The 17448-nt window shown below is 43.5% G+C and overlaps 1 protein-coding gene across 1 annotated transcript in view; it reads right to left on the reverse strand.

Annotated features, from left to right (window-relative positions):
• Positions 1 to 17448, reverse strand: part of JARID2 (jumonji and AT-rich interaction domain containing 2) — a 242420-nt gene that overhangs the window by 162738 nt on the left and 62234 nt on the right. The gene's annotated exons all lie outside the window — the stretch shown is intronic.

Raw genomic sequence — 17448 nt, forward strand, 5'->3', positions numbered from 1 at the left:
CAAAACACATTCAGAGGGATGTGGGAAAAACAGGGCATCCAATATACCCCTATTTCCATGACAGTAGGGGATGGAATTATCGGTAAATCATCTACCATATAAGGGACCTGTATACAGAATATAGTAAAGAATTCTTACAACTCAACAACAAAAATACAAAACAACCCAATCCAAAAATGGGCAAAGGAATACACATTTCTCCAATAAAGATGTACAAAAGACATAAGTAGTTACCATGACCAATCAATTCCACTGCCAACTAAAATAACTGAAAACCTTTGTCCAGACAAAATCCTGTATACAAAAGTTCATAGCAGCACTATTTATAATGGCCAATAAATGAAAACAAATGTCATTTATGGATAAATAAAATATGGTTTATTCATACAATGAAACATTATTGGCAATAAGAAAGAACGAATTTTGGAAAATCAATAGTGGTGATGGTTGCACAACACGGTGAATGTTGTCAATGCCACTGAATTATATTCCTAAAAATGGCTAAAATGGGAAATTCTATTATGTATATTTTATCACAATTTTTAAAAATTAAAAGGGGGGCATGGGGAATATAGCCAATATTTATAATAACTGTAAATGGGGTATAATTTTTTAAAAATTATGAATTGTACACCTGTAGCTTGTACAGTTGTACTTGTACACCCGTAATATTGTACACGTATAACTTACAGGTTTCGACAACTACACTTCAATAAAAAATAATAATAAGGGGGGGTGAAGTACTGATTCGTGGTACAGCATGGATGAACCTCAAAAACATTATGATGGGTGAAAAAAGGCCATACACAAAAGGCCACATATTGTACAATTCCATTTTTATGAAATGTCCAGAACGGTCATATCCATCACACCAGAGAGGACCTGGGGGAGTGAGGGAATGGGCAGTGACTGCTAGTGGGTGTGACGTCTATCTTTCAGGGGTGACAAAAATGTTCTGAAATTAGATAGTGGTGATAGTTGCATAACTCTGTGAATATACTAAAATCCATAGAATTTTATGCTTTAAAAAGGTACATTTTATGGTATATGGATTATATCTCAATAAAGCTGTTATTTTAAAAAAGAAAAAGATGATAGTGGGAAGAAGCGTAGGAAACATGTGCATGTGTGTACGTGTGTATGTGTGTTAAAATACAAGAAAATATGTCTATTTCCCCAATTTGGATTTGTCTGTCTTTCAGGGCAAATCCACACAAAGAATTGTTCTGTTTCCTGACTCTTCAGGGGCTAAAGAGTGAGACTCTCCAGTCTTACCACAACTCAGAAGGCCTGTCAGGCAGGCAGGAGACCAAGGCATCCACCAAATCTATAACATCTTGCTTGGTCTCTTCTCCTGGAGCTGAAGTGCAGGAGGTGTGGTCACTACTACAACACATTCATTGAGAAGTACTGGGAGGTTGTGCGTACTTCAGAAGAGGGGGTTTAAATGTTGCTCCTTCCAGATAATAAAACTGTTTCTCCACGGTGCTACTGTAAAACACCGCCCGTTTAATTAAATGAAAATAAAGACTGGGATTTAACTTTAAGTCCTTACATTTACACTATTACACAATGTATTTTGATTCATTAATAAAAGAACTGTGCGACAAGTTTGAGTTCCAATTACTACTCAGGTGTATCTTAAAAATTAAACTCCTGAGGCAAATCGTCAATTTGTTCTTCTCAAATAACCACTTAACCCCGTCCTGTAAAATATCAATAAATGATCAGTGAAGTAATTGCTCATGAATACCGTCATCCTTCTTGGCAGGCCTTTTTCTCCTAGGCCATTTTAATCCTCCCACTTTCTTCCTCCTCCTACGTGCTGATGAATGGCTAAGTTAGAGCTACTGGTTTTTCGCTTGGCAGTACTTCTTTTTACCAGCCTTTCCAAATTGTTTAGGCCGTGACCCAACTCTGGCTCTTATGCCAGAACATACATTTGTAACGGGTTACCTTAGCAAGTATGCTCCCAAATCGCAGGGCGGTTCATAAACGGTTGCTCAAATGGACAACTTTAAATACTTTTGCAGAAGCTTTTTCTGCCTTCCTTTCCCTGTATTAGACTACACGTTTGTCGTGCCTTTTTTTTTTTTTTTTTGCAGTACGCGGGCCTCTCACTGTTGAGGCAGCACAGGCTCGGGACGCGCAGGCTCAGCGGCCATGGCCCACGGGCCCAGCCGCTCCGCGGCACGTGGGATCCTCCCGGACCGACCGGGACACGAACCCGCGGTCCCCCCCCATCGGCAGGCGGACTCTCAACCACTGTGCCACCAGGGAAGCCCTGTCCTGCTTTTTAAATGGGGAGTGGGGAGGACAGAACCACTACTGACTTCTCAAGACAATGAATATGTACGTTTCATTACCTATTATAATGAATATGTAAGTTGCATATGTAAGCACTTATCAGACTATCTTAAGAAACAACTAACTACTTAATTACAACAACAAACACTATTTCACAGAACTATGAATTAAGTCACCTTCTAAAAAACACTGAAGCTTTGAAGTAGTCAGCCCTCCCAAGCAGGAAAGTGCAGAATTTTTTTAAGTTTTTTAAGAGATCTTTTGATGTCACTTTCCTAGTATTAAACACTACCTCTTTGCAATACTTGCGTTTTTGGCTGATTCATCAAAAACAGTAACTGAATGGAGACGCTTCTGACTACACTATTTCCATTATTCATGCTGTGGAGTGTTCAAAATGTGTTTTGAATATTTTCTTATTATACCAATTTTTGAAATGTACACCATATCCCTTTAATAACACCACGCACTAATCTAAGACTGCCAACCTAAGCCATTTATAATCATATTTCTGTTGGAAGAAAAATGTACTTAATTAACATTATTGGAGATTAAAATAAGAGAGAGAGAGAGAGAAAGAAAAAAAGAAAACCCACATACTGACACCACATTTCCTCCGGTAATTTTAAGTCCTGACCACTGTGTTGTATCAAGCGCTGGCCACACAAGTGGATCAACTTAACCATTCTGGTGCTGGCGCAGGATGTGGATGCGGCAGTATTAATGAGAGCGTGAGCTTATAGTGTAACCTCGCCAGACCAAATAACCTCCTGGCCACACAAGTAGAAAATAATTAAAACAAGCACGATTCCAATTTAGCTTTGTAACCAGATGGTGAATGAAAAAGCAGACAAAGACTCATTTTGTGAATAACCTGGGGAACAGCTCCTACAGTTTCTCTTAAAGTTACAGTCTGACTCATGAAATTTAAAAAAAAAAAAAAAGGCGGCCTGAGGGACAAAGGTTCTTACCAGAATTCACTCCCAGAGTAGATACATGTCATTTTCTCTAGGTTATGGCTAAAGAAATCACAACGTATTCCTTAAATGAATGCCAAGTTTAATTACAGCAAAACCCAAAAAAACACTTGGGAAAAGTTAAATAGAAGACAAGATGCTGCTAAACATCTATTTTACCAAGATGTACATCAACAACTATACAATGTAAATGTTTCTAATCATCAGGACTACAAAATGACACAAGCCTACACCAATATTCTACAAAAAAAAAATTTTTTCCCAAAAAAATAAACATTTGCAACCTAGCACTGGACTCATGCTCTTTATTTTCCTCCCTCAAGAAGAATAAAGGTATTTCATGGGTAAGAGAAAGAAGGAAACATCTTAAAATAAGACCCAGTAACTTTGCTAACACCGCACAACAACTCTAGAAACAGGAAGACAGATCTAAATGAGCTGCCTGACCTTCACAAGGTAGACAGAGCTAAGTGGTTTAGCCTATATATTAAAGATGGAAACTCTTGTCCATGAAAGGGAGATGCTAGTTAATCTGGGCACCCCCAAATGAGGACGGAACAGTAAAAGAGGCCATCATACCATCCAGTATGTTCCGCCAACACACACACACACACACACACACACACACACACACACACACACACGCTTCCCCTGGTGAGCCTGCCACGAGTGAAGAGGCAGAATCCTAAGGAGTTCATTTCAACACATCACCTCCTCCCTCGTGCTCAAACCTTTGTTAGACCGAGGCAGGCTGCCAACTCTCCCTCTACACCCTGCAGACCTGGAAGCAACTGACTTCTCCGGGCCCATCCATCCCCTATTCCACCCACACCCATCCTCTTCAATCCTGTCCCCTGGCAGGATCACTGGGAACCACAGAGAAGAATCCCAGGCCAGAGTCCCAAGGGATGGTAAGAGGAAGATAAAGAAGGGAACTGCAGGGCTAAGGGGGTATCCCAAAATAATGCAAACAAACATATTAAAAGGACTTGTTTCTTCCTCATTACATTCAAGCACCAATACACGGATGGTTTCTCTGGGTTCCTAACTTGTTTCTGACCTAGTTTGCTTCCTTGAGTCAATGGATTTACAGTGGGTGTACAGATACTTCTCTGGTCCCAAGGGAAAGATGAGACCCTAGCAAAAATCCCATTTTGAGGACATCACATTTGGAGGCCTGCAATCACTTCTCCGGCTTTCCCGGCTGGCCTCTTGTACACAGACTGTGTGTGTGCCCAGCCCATTGTCACTGGGCTAGGGCCTCCAAGCTACAGATCTAACGGGTGAGTCTCCACACTCTACACACCTGACGAGTAACCATCCTACAGCAGCAACCCCATTCCATAAAACCCACGCTGCTATCGGTTTGAAACGGGGACGGCGTGTCTCGACAACACGAATCTCCTGCTTTGAGGTCACAAGGGCGCACAGTCTCATTATGGCTGTACGTTGTGTTCTCACAGTCCTGGCTTTGGGGTAATATTAATATTACACTGGGCAACTTGGATGAACAGTCTCATGTTTCGAATCCCTCTTCTGTAAAAACGGGAGTGAGCCTTCAATGGATTTCAGCTATTTTCTAAGCACTGTACATATACAATCATTTAATCCTTTCATCAGCACCAAATAACGAGCTCAGAACACACCGCAAGGTTCTTGTACCTTTTTGTCAGGACCTACAAGGAACCCACATCATATGGAAAGGCCCTCCCTGGGGTGTTGCAGGAGGGCTGACCCTTACACCTCACACCTCCTGGAATTTTCCAGGCATGGACTCTCACCCAGGGTGAGTCTTTTATTCTGCCAACATTTACTGAACAGCCAGGCCTGTGGTAAATAAATATTCACCAGCAATCTGCTAACAGGATGGATCAACAGGGGCCAGGGCAGCACCTAGGGGGAAAGGCACCTCTGAAAACAAACAATTAAGAGCCTGTGTGGCTTGCGTTGTGACAGAAATGAGAATGAGGTAACACCAGTATGGAAGATGCATCTAATTGGCGGAAGGGAGAAGGCTTCACAAAGGAAATGACACCGAATACTGGAAGGGTAAGAATGTAAAACTAAAGAGGTCAGAAGGCCTCTTCCAGGCCCTGTTCATCTCCCAGTGTATAAAAAACAAAAAACAAACAAACAAACAACAACAACAAAAAAAACCTGCCCTAGAACCAAATGTCTACCATCCAGCGGGGGCTGCTTCTCCAAGATCCTCCCTGTGGCCTCATGGGTGCTGGGCCCTCTCCCCCTCCCAGTCCTCTTTTCTCCTCCCCAGCCCAGCCTCCCAACAACCGCGGGTCAACCTGCATCAGAATGGAAGGGCCGCTTGCACCCACCTAAGACCTCAGGGGCCGATCCCACCCTCAAGGTGGGCAACCAGGATTTCACAGTCTGCTCTCTCAATCACACTACACACCCATGTGTGTCAGCACTCACAGAACCCCGGAGGTAAGGATCTTGCATTAGTTTCCAGATGCCAATTGAACGCCACACCACACCGTATATCTGCACCCCTGAAAAAGTGCAGCTGAGGGACTGAAATGTGAAAATGCACAGAGGAGGGAGTGGAGACTGGTCAGAAGGGAAGATGAGATGTGAAAAAACCCAAGGCCAGGTCTCTCCTCAAAGCAAAACCCGCCATCCACGGCGTTTCAGATCTCTCCCAAAGGCTGGTGGCAAGTGAGGCCACACACAACGGTGACCCTGAGGACACAGGACCCTGTCCCGCAACAAATTACAAACTATAGGGGCGAGGGCTGGGGTATTCGATTAGTAATAAACTTAATTTTTAATCAACCAATCTCAGTGCACAGACCTTATTTTAAACCAACCTTTAAAAAAAAAAAGGAGACAGTGTAGAGGAAATTGGAATACTGACTAGTTATTTCATATTAAAAACTATTATTTATGTTATCAGTATCCTGGGCATGTCTTCTGTAAACAGAATCCTCATCTTTTAAGTTTATTAACAGAATGTTTATACATTAAATGATATGATGTTTGAAATTTACTTTTACTACAATCCAAGGGGTAGAAGTAGACATTATAAATGAAACAGAACTGACTGCACACTGGATACTGCTGGAGCCAGGAAATGGGCATGCTGTAGGGTATTAGACGATTTTCAGTACTTCTGCATAGGTTGGCAATTTCCTATAATAAAATGTTTCTTAAAGGGGAAGGTGGGACTTCCCTGGTGGCACAGTGGTTAAGAATCCACCTGCCAGTGCAGGGATCACGGGTTCAAGCCCCGGTCCAGGAAGGTCCCACATGCCGCGGAGCAACTAAGCCCGTGCGCCACAACCGATGAGCCTGCGCTCTAGAGCCCGCGAGCCACACCTGCTGAGCCCACGTGCCACCACTCCTGAAGCCCGCATGCCTAGAGCCCGTACTCCGCAACAAGACGAGCCACCACAATGGGAAGCCCGCGCACCGCAACAAAGAGTACCCCCTGCTCGCCGCAACTAGAGAATGCCGGCGCACAGCAACGAAGACCCAACACAGCCAAAAATAAGTAAATAAATAAAATATAAATTTGTGTTTAAAAAAAAGGGGGGTAGGGGAGGTGTTTGCTCCTGTAGAAAAAAAAGGTTTTAAACCACACAGCCTATAAGTAGAGCAGCGAAAGTCTCACCCTGTTGTGTCTCAGGATCTCTTGGAACTCTGAAAAATTATTGAGGACCTAGAGCTGTTGTCTACATGGGATGTAGATATTTAGATATTGATAGATATTCAAACTAAGACTGAGAAAAAATTTTGATATACATTAATTCACTTAGAAAATAAAACCACTACACATTAACATAAATAACATCCTTATGAAAGTTATATTTTCCTAAATAAAAAAGTTTACTGGGCTTCCCTGGTGGCGCACTGGTTGAGAGTCCGCCTGCCGATGCAGGGGACACGGGTTCGTGTCCGGGAAGATCCCACATGCCGCGGAGCGGCTGGGCCCGTGAGCCGTGGCCGCTGAGCCTGCGCGTCCGGAGCCTGTGCTCCGCAATGGGAGAGGCCACAACAGTGAGAGGCCCGCATACCGCAAAATAAATAAATAAATTTAAAAAAAAAAAAAAGTTTACTGAAAAATGTGGCACTGTTTTCCACTTTGGCAAATCTCATTAATGTCTGGTGTAACAGAAGTCACCTGGATGCTCATAAGAGAATTCAATCTGATGCGTTCTCTCACACTGTGTAGTATATCTAGAAAGCCCCATGCACATTTGAGAGAAACGAGTGAAGTAGGAAAGCAATGCCATGGTAATACTCTAATGATACTTTTTACCTTGCGAATTCCCCAAAGAGGAACTCTGAGAACCCCAGGGATCCCTGTGTGACACTGAGAGCCACTGAGATGGAGGGGAAAGTCTGTGGGAAAAAGCAGACCTTCCCCTTGCGACCAGGCCCAGCAAAGACCCTCTACTCCTCTTTGCTGTGAAGTGAAATGAGGCACGGAGCTGACAGAAAAGAACACTGTGTCCCCCTAAACCCCTCCCCCACACTGCACTGTTCCGAAGAAGGGCCTCCGCGTAGCAGGGACTGGGAGAAAGTGGCTTAAACACATACATAAATCAAGGCAAGCTGTGAATAGCCAAGATACACTGTGCTCTACACCGTTGATCCCTAATAGGAAATCAGCACATGGGGTCTCCTAACAAGCGTTCTTCTTTCAAATTAAATCAGGAAAAACCGGACAGATCTAAGTACATCACCAATAGTAATGAACGTAAGGCTACGTTTCATGAAACGTGTTTCAACTGTATGCGTGTACGCACAGACACTGGGTCTCATTCAAACTTTCTTAGTGCAGATAAAAGTCAAAGTTTACAAGAACATGTGCTCAGGTACAAGGTATAGGTATAGGTACTAAAGTCTTCATAAAAAAAGGATAGGAAAAACAACAGCCTTTCAAGAGGAAGCGAGAGAAGGTAGGGGGGCCTGTGGAGAAAATAGGAACAAGGCAGACTTCTCAGGGGACGAAACGGGGTGAAGGGACCAGAGGGACAGAACCCAGAAGAGACCAGCTGTGGAGGAAAGCCCACAACTCCCCCTGGAAGCATGTAGCCTATGGAGCTATTTACTCAAAAACTAGACAGATTTACACAAATAGACCTGTGAGATATCTGTTCAAGGACTGAAAACGGGGACCCTGACAGTCAATAGTGAGGGGGGAAAAAAAGAAACAAAGATTAAGTCAGCTGTTGGAAAATGAAGATGAAAGCTGAGCTACGCCCGGTACAAGCGACCTCCGCGCCACACAAGCTCCTCTCCTTACAGACTTCCCACTTAGGATTTCAGTGTAAAACACCGATACCCCACCAGCACCAGCCAGCAGCAGCCGTCTCAACCTTTGGGAATGGACCGCAACCCACGCAGGGGCCTTTTGGGATTAAATGAAAAAAGCAAGTTTCAAAATTGTGCTAGGAGGAAGATGAAATTATACACCCATACAAATACAGAGAAAAACTTGGAAAGGATTTGAGAGAGAGAGAGAGAGACTGCACAGGGTGGAGAATTTATAACTTTATTTCCCTTCTGGGCTGTTGAAATGCTTTTGTCAAAGGGCATGGGTTACTTTGCCAAAGAGCACGGAGTTTTAAACCAAAAACAAAAGGAGACTCATTAAAAAGAAAATCACCTTTGACCCATACTTTGCACCAAAAAAAACTTAACTCCAAAAGTGGTCAGAGCCCAAATGTATTGATAAAAAAATATTACTGAAGTCCTAGAGGAAACACAGGAGATCATCCTTGCCATGAGATTTCTTAGGATACAAAAAGGAGGAACTGATCATTTGAGCTTCATTCAAATAATAACAGTTCTGTTCCACTGATGAAAATGAATGTTAAGAAATGTCATGGCCTGAGTTGTGACCCCTCCCCGCCCGCTCGCCCCAAAGTTCAATTATCCTAACCCAAAGTACCTCAGAATATGACTGGCATTTGGAGACAGTGTTTAAAGAGGTGACTGAGTTAAAATGAGGTCATGAGGGTGCGGCCTGCTCCACTATGACTGGTGTCCTTGTAAGATGATGAAGTCTGGACGTGTAGGGAGGAAAGAGGATGTGAACATATGGGGAGAAGGCGACCTGAAACCAAGGAGGAAGGCCTCAGAAGAAACAAACCGGGTCTTCAGTTTCGGGGCTCCTGTAACTGTGAAAACATTTTTAGTATTTAAGCTACCCAGTGTGGTACTTTGGGACAGCAGCCCTAAGCAAACTAATACAGAAAAATAACATATATACAAAACACGTATCTAATCATAGATTCGTATCCACAGCATATTAAAAAAAAAAACTCTCAATGCTTGATAATAAGAAAACAACCCAATTTTAAATGGGCAAATATTTCACATGAAAAGATGCTCAACATCCATCAGTCACCAGGGAAATGCAAATTAAAACCCACGGTGAGAGTCTACCACATACCTATTAAAATGGCTAGAATTGAAAAGCTGACAACACCAAATACAAACGAACCTTCCAGGGCAAAACTGAACCCTCATACACTGCTTGTGGAATGCAAAAAGAGTACTGTCACTCTGGAAAAGACTGGCATTTTCTTATAAAGTTAAAACATACACTAGCAATGAATACCTAGCAATAAATACTACAGCCTCACAAAAACACACGTGTGTGTGTGTATCAGCTCCATTCACAATTGCCAAAAAATGCAAACAACCAAACGTCCATGAACGTCCACGATGAAGACACAAACTGTGGTATAGCCAACAAAAGAACACCACTCAGCAATAAACAGAGATCAACTTCTAATACAAACAACATGGCTGAATCTCCAATACATGAAGAAACTATACTATACTCAAAGGCTAAATGCTGTGTGATTCCACTTAAGACATTCCAGAAAAGTCACAGAAAATCCAGGAAAGAACTCACTGGTTAGAGAGAGGGGCACCTGACTAGGGCACTTGACTGTGACAGTTACATGACCCAATGCATTTACAAACTTTGCAGAAGTGAATACCTAAAATGGGTAATTTTTACTGCATGTTAATTATACCTCAATATGTCCCTTTACTCAGAGCATAATGACACAGGTGTGCCCAAGATTCTTGCACACAATAGACCAGTGCTGCCCAAGAGAAATACAACACGAGCCACACGATAATTTTAAGTTATCAAATAGTCACATTAAAACTGCTAAACAGGTGAGGTTTCAAAAATATTTTACTTAAATATGTCCAAACTATTATCATTTAAACATGGAGTCAATATAAAAATCAAGTGATTTAAAATCTAAAGAAGAAACTAGTGGTTGCCTGTGGGGAGAGGGAAGGGGGTGCCATAGGGGGTTCGTGGGGGAAGGGGTTATTATGGGACTATATGAAATCGTGTGAAACTTTTGAAAATGTAAAGACTCATTCCGTTTTTTAAAAATTCAAGTGACTTAGCTTCATTTTCATATTACTAAGTCTTAGAAACCCAGCGTGTATTTCACACCAATGGCGCATATCAATACAGACCAGGCACACTTCAATTGCTTCAACTGCTCACCCGTGGCTGGAGTGGCTCCCGTTTCATTGGAAATAACTTTGAGCTCTACCATGCTAGACAAAGCATGGTCCCAAGGAAAGGCCACAAATGGAAGAAAGGCCAGGTGTGGGAAAACCTTTCCCTGGTTTGACTCTTCAGGGGTAGCAGAGAGTCGCCCGGAGATCTGTGAAAGCTACTGAGTCAGGCCGGGGGTGGGGGTGGAGGTTTTTGGGGGGCAGGATTTCTCTGGTGCAGCAGCACGCCCAAGGCAGGCTACGGTGAGTCACTCACGCACACACATGCACGCAAGCACGCACACACACCACCCCAGCTCATTCGTCAAGAGTGTAAGAAAGGAAAAGCAAAGAACACGAAATAGCTACTCCTACACAATTCAGATACGCTTAACGGATGCAGAAAGCTAGGCGAGAAAGCATTTGGAAAACCAGGCTGTGCCTGCCTGCCTAGCAGGCAAAAGCCCACCACCCACTCAGATCTAAGAGGTTCCGTACCACAGCCCAGGGGAGCAGAAAAGGAAAAAAAAAAAAAAGCCAGAATGAATCTGTTGGAAATCTACCACCACCATGCTGTAGGGAAAAGCAAACTACAGTCCTGGTGCTTGATACCTTAGCATGTAACTGAGTTAACCGCACTGAAGTTCTAGAATGAGCCTGCCATGACCAAATCGCATAGTCCAATCTCAAATGAACCAGATAATTCAGAACAGCTTGGAATTTTTCTCTTTGGTTTAAGAGTATGCCGTTATGTTTATATTATGGTTATGTCTGATATTCTGGAATTTGGGGGGGTGGTATTTTAAGACATAATCTGGAAATAGCCAGGAAATCATCTATCCTTCTCTATCCTGAAGTCTCCCCTGGTGGCGCAGTGGTGCCACCAACCCCCAATGTTACAGGTACCTTGTACAAAGCTATCTTTTTAGCTAAATGACACAGAAAGTCTGGTTCGGCCTGTGGCTTGATGCAGGTACTGCCTGACTGCTGGCTGAAGATACTGCCCAGGATTTTGGTTTAGAAATAGTCCTTGAACACTTTCAACGTATGCCAGGTAATATTCTAAGCATCTGTCGTGTGATTCAAACTCACTCAATACTTACAAGGTAGGCGCTATTTTTTAATATCTCCAATCCTGCAAAAAAGGAAAGGACTCAAGTGAAGGATGTTACTAAAAGCACATACCTCGGTAACCATCTGGACCCTCTTAGGCACTGGGAAATACACTAAAGGCTAATAATATATTTGGTAGGCCGCTGCAAAGCAATACTAAATTAGTCCACAGAATAATGAATATAGCTCTTACTCTCTTGAGCATCCTGTTCTTTAACCGGGTAAGATCACAACCACAGGTCCCACACACACCCTCCTCCCCTTGTTCTTACTGTCTCTCGAAAACTCAGGTCCCACAAATAATCATATTATTCTATCTGCTTCTTGGTATGTCTGAAATTACATTTTCATATTTTTCATTCTACCAGTCTGGCCCAATGAAGATTTCCCACCTTCCCATCAACCCGTGGACACCAATTTTAATAGTTAAGAACCCTTCCAATTATAAAATTAGAGTTCTAACTCATACTCCATTATTACTAACTCCTCCTATCTTCAAAGAAAATATTTTGGTTGTTGTTACTTTGCTTAGCCATTGACTCAAAGAAGAACGCAGCCATTACTTTGTAAAGTAAGAACGATTCATGAGATGCCGAAGAAATGTGTCTTCTGCAGACAAGTTATGAAACAGTTAAGTCTCCTGGTGCCCAGTCTTTGGTTCAGAACAGACAGCCTGGTTTCATTGCCTCCAATACTTGAATGTAGGCAGAAAGCATAAGTAATAAAAAGCTACAGCCAAGTGTCTTGTGACCCAACCAAAAGGATTTTAAAAACTTGTTAAATATCTCCTTGTCAAACATCATTTGAAGTGACTTAATCCTTGGGCAAGCGTGCATTTTCACAGTAACAAAATGTTTCTGAAACTAATATTCTCAACACTCATGTGGTCACAGTGAGCCTCAGTTAACACACAGAGTAGACAACTCACAATTAACTATTTAAGAATCATTTTTATGATTTCCTTTTTCTGTTGTTTTTTGTTTTTTGTTTTCGGTATGCAGGCCTCGCACTGTTGTGGCCTCTCCCATTGCAGAGCGCAGGCTCTGGACGCGCAGGCTCAGCAGCCATGGCTCACGGGCCCAGCCGCTCCACGGCACGTGGGATCCTCCCGGACCGGGGCACGAACCCGTGTCCCCTGCATCGGCAGGTGGATTCTCAACCACTGAGCCACCAGGGAAGCCCCCGATGATTTCCTTTTTTTGAGGTAAAAGATGGCATTGCCCTTTATCCCTACAACGAGAATTCAGGCGTGGGGCTTCCCTGGTGGCGCAGTGGTTGAGAGTCCTCCTGCCGATGCAGGGGACACGGGTTCGAGACCCGGTCCGGGAGGATCCCACATGCTGTGATGCAACTAAGCCCGCGCGCCACAACTCCTGAGCCTGTGCGTCCGGAGCCTGCGGGCCACAACTCCTGAGCTGGCGCACCTAGGGCCTGTGTTCCGCAACAAGAGAAGCCACCGCTCCGCAACGAAGAGGAGACCCCGCTCGCCGCAACCAGAGAAAGCCCGCATGCAGCAACAAAGACCCAACGCAGCCAAAAATAAATAAATAAACGTGTTTTTTTTTAAAGAATGTGGATGATTATATCAATGACAGCAAAACTCAATGTATTCCGTTGGCCAAAAAATTCATTCGGTTTTAAGTAAAAATAAAAGACACATTTTTCATTTTCAGCAAGAACTTCATTCACTAACCAAACGAACTTTTTGGCCAACCCAACAGTTTGAATCAGCCCAGGCCCAGGTCCTCTGTAATTGGTAACATTCAGAAATCAAAGGCAAATGAAATCTAGTTATTTTCTTCTCAAAATTATCTTGCAAGTTTCCGGCAATTTCAACGTGCTCACAACAGGCAAACGAGTGTCCATCATACCGCCTTGCACAACCAACATGTATTCTCTGGAGTCAATGTTATTCATTATGATACACCGCCTCCCCTCCCCCACGTTCACATACTACAACTTCATAAAACTCCACCACCAACAAGACCGGGCAAAGGCATCAAAACCATCAAGTAATTCCAAACTGCATATCATAGTTCACATGCAGATTTAAAAAACAAAACAAAAAAGACAGCATCGTATTCTTGTTTGCCATTGGCAAAAGATACCAGAGACTGCTCTTTGCTGGTTTTATCTCCATAAGCAGTATATGTTAAGAGGCCATGCGGTTAATTCCACAAATGAAATACAGTGAGTAATTATTTCCTATATTATCCATTCTGAACAACGTCTAATCTAGCTGCTCAAGGAAGATTCCTGATTAGATAAGGAGGAAACATTTTATGTCATTAGCTATAGTTTCATCTTGTTGAAGAGATGCATTGTAATGAATACCAGATGAGTTTAAAGTACAGTAGGGTTCAAAACAACCTCCAAATCACATTTATGTAGCCTGTTGATACTGAACAGTCAATATTTCACCTTCTACAGACCTCAACCCACTTACACGGTAACACCCCTCACGTCCCAGATACCAATCCACTCTGAATGAGTATTTAGCATACAATCACCGAGGCTCTTAAAATGTATTTTTCCTACTTTCACCCATACGTCCAATGAGGTAGCTGCCTAAGTAAATGCAAGGTTTTCCTTTGTCCTTATAAGTCAGTCTTGGTGGAAACAAAACAGGGTTAGCCTAACTTGGACTCCTGCTACATAACCAAGACTTGACCTGTGTCTTGATTAAATATTAAGTCACTGGGATTTGGGGGGTGGGGGAGGGTGGGAATCAACACAGCAATTTATTTTCCATTCTCTTCACAAGCCTCCCCAAGCACAGTTTCCTCCTGTCGTCTTTCTCCTTACACATCCACGCACGGGATCATAAGCGAACCGTGCTTAAAAAGGGGACAACTACAAAGTTTTAATTATTTGAAACATACTGAAAAACATACTGTGAGGATGGAAGAACCTGGAGAGCTCAAATTAACGAAGCTCTAACAATATAGCTGTGTCTACTTGAAATTACCAACTTGTAGATCCATAGATACGCTCCCTAACTAGGGTGTGACTGCAATATCTCAGCACTCAGCTCCAGTTCACAGAAGCCAAGAGTCACAGGGCTGAACTTCTCTGAAATCAAAACGTAGCTGATGCAAGAAGCTTGATTATTGGATCCAATTAACATAATTTGCAGCTGTTGATTAGGTTTTTCCTCATAGGAAGTTGCAGGGCCATCTGCAGGTTATATTTTCCCTGCTACTCTCCAGTACAGGCCCCATTTCCAAATGTGGTTGCATAAACCAAAGACAGGTAAGCCCATCACACTCACACACATAACAGCCAGTTGGAAACCAAGTAAAGGAAAAGGTTACACACAAGACAAGGACTGTCAGAAGCATCCTTTGAAAATGATGTTTAAGGCAGCAGCCCCTCACTGGTCCCAGGTTTCCAAAAAGAAGGAAAAGGCTGAGTTTCTGTCTCATGAATCTCTTTGATGATTTATAACCCTCCATATATATCTCTCCCCACACCCAAGAAAGTAAATAAGCCATAAAGCCAGTCATCCTCTCTTTGACATCACCAAAGGCCTGATTTCGTTCTCCCCACTGTTAGCTCAGAAAGCTGATTAGAACTGAATGTCTAGGCTGCTTCCTTATGCCCTTCTCATAAAGCCAACCACAGCAAAGAAAACAGAAATTAGTGGCAAGCAGAGAGCCTTTTGCCACTGGGATTCACAGCAGCCGCTGGACAGGCCATTATGGTTGTCTGGCTCCAGCTCTCTTCCCAGTAACCAGCCCCCGCCTCTTGCCTGCCCCACACCACCCTCCAAGATCAAAGGCAGCACTTACTGTTTATAACATCCTGAGCAATCCGGGAATCCCAAGAGGTTTTTGTTACCTTTCTCCATCCCTCACTGTCTCTGCTCCCAAAAATCTTCTCTAATGAGGCTGGCCAGCCCTGGCACGGTCATACCCGGGAATCAGGCCTGCCCCAAAGGAAGCTCCTCTGAGATACCTCATGATTAAAGAGGGGGTGGGGGGTGGCTCTGGGGAACATCAAGACAGGCTCTGAAAGCATGTGATTCCCAGCCTCCACGTCCCAGCAACTGGGCAGCTAGCAGCTCTGAAAGCAAGCTGCTTCTTTCTACTCTTGTCGTCGGAAAACAAACAGATCTGGCTGGGTATGTAAAAGGTCCCAGGTACCCTTCAACAGACATCACTGTCCCTCTTCGAGAAAGGAGGAGGTCCGGCCGGACAGCACACCCCACCAGGGCAGCCGGGGCACAGCTCCCTATACCTTCCTTGTTCCTCTCTCCCTTTCCCTCTCAAAATGCTGGCTGGCTACAGCCACTCGTCCCCCGGCCCGGTCCCCGACTTCAGCTTTTCCTTTGCAGTTTAAACACGAAGGCCGACCAAGCTCTGTCTGAGTAATCACTCCCATTCTCACAGCCTTGGGGCGGCGAGCTCAAGGCCCGGGACCATCAGTGACCCTGCACGGGATCGACAACCCCCTACCCCTGCCCTCGCCCAGCTCTGCACACCCCAGCCTTATGTGGTGCCCTGAAGGTAATTAATCCCCGCCAGGGGCACACCTACCCTGGGGGTGAAGAGGGGTAAAATGAAAGAGGCATAGATAGGAGGGCCTAGAAAAAACGCCCAGGCAGTCACGGCCATTTCAACAGCAGAAGTTAATTCAAACAAAAACCCAAAAACTACATTCCAACCCAACACACCCCAAGGATTCAGAGGACACGATCCGGTTGGATTCTGAGCCCACGCTAGTTACCTTTGGGAAAACTCATCTTTACTGATCTTGTAAGCAGGGCAAAACTTAAGTTCAAGAAGCAAACCTCCAAATTTACTAAAGTAAAGGTAAAAATTTCCGGGGGGGTTTTGGGGGAAATTACTTTCAGGGCAATGTTTGCTGAGTATCTCAGATTTCAAATTAAAGTATATCTTTACTACAAATCCATTCATCACCTTCAAATGACTCCCAAAGCCACAACAAACCATAACCACCTAAGAAGCCCAACTATTATCCTAAGTGAGACTTGCATTTTCAAGTAAAAGGGGAAAAAACTGACGCGTGCTATTGTCTCTACGTTTCCCAGATAAGATTTATTTCTGAACTGGTTTCTAAGAGTTGTTTCTTTCCCCTTTCTGAAGGGGTTTTCACAGGGGGACAGGAAGAAATTATTTCTGACTTTAAAAATTCTATTGCTAAATTGATAGAATCAAGTTAAATGCTGAGCAACGTACCATTTCTAATTACAAATAACTGGTGGGGAAAGGATATATATAAAATCACAACTGCTAATACTTAACAGTGTCTACAGGGATGCATTCTAAACCAGACATACACTCATCTAAATCCCACCGTTACCCTAAGGCAAAGGTCCTACTATTATCCCCTTTTTACAAGTGAGGAAACTGAGGTGCAGACAGGCTAAATGACTTGCCCAAGGTCATTCCACCAGAGGCAGAGCTGAGATTTAAACACCGGCATCTGGCTTCAAGCAATCCTTTTAACCAAATCACATTGCTTCAAAGGTTTCTTAAAAACTGAACAAGAGGGGCTTCCCTGGTGGTGCAGTGGTTACGATTCCACC

The sequence above is a fragment of the Kogia breviceps genome, chromosome 10, assembly GCF_026419965.1.
Source record: "Kogia breviceps isolate mKogBre1 chromosome 10, mKogBre1 haplotype 1, whole genome shotgun sequence".
In the NCBI taxonomy this organism is placed as follows: Eukaryota; Metazoa; Chordata; class Mammalia; order Artiodactyla; family Physeteridae; genus Kogia; species Kogia breviceps.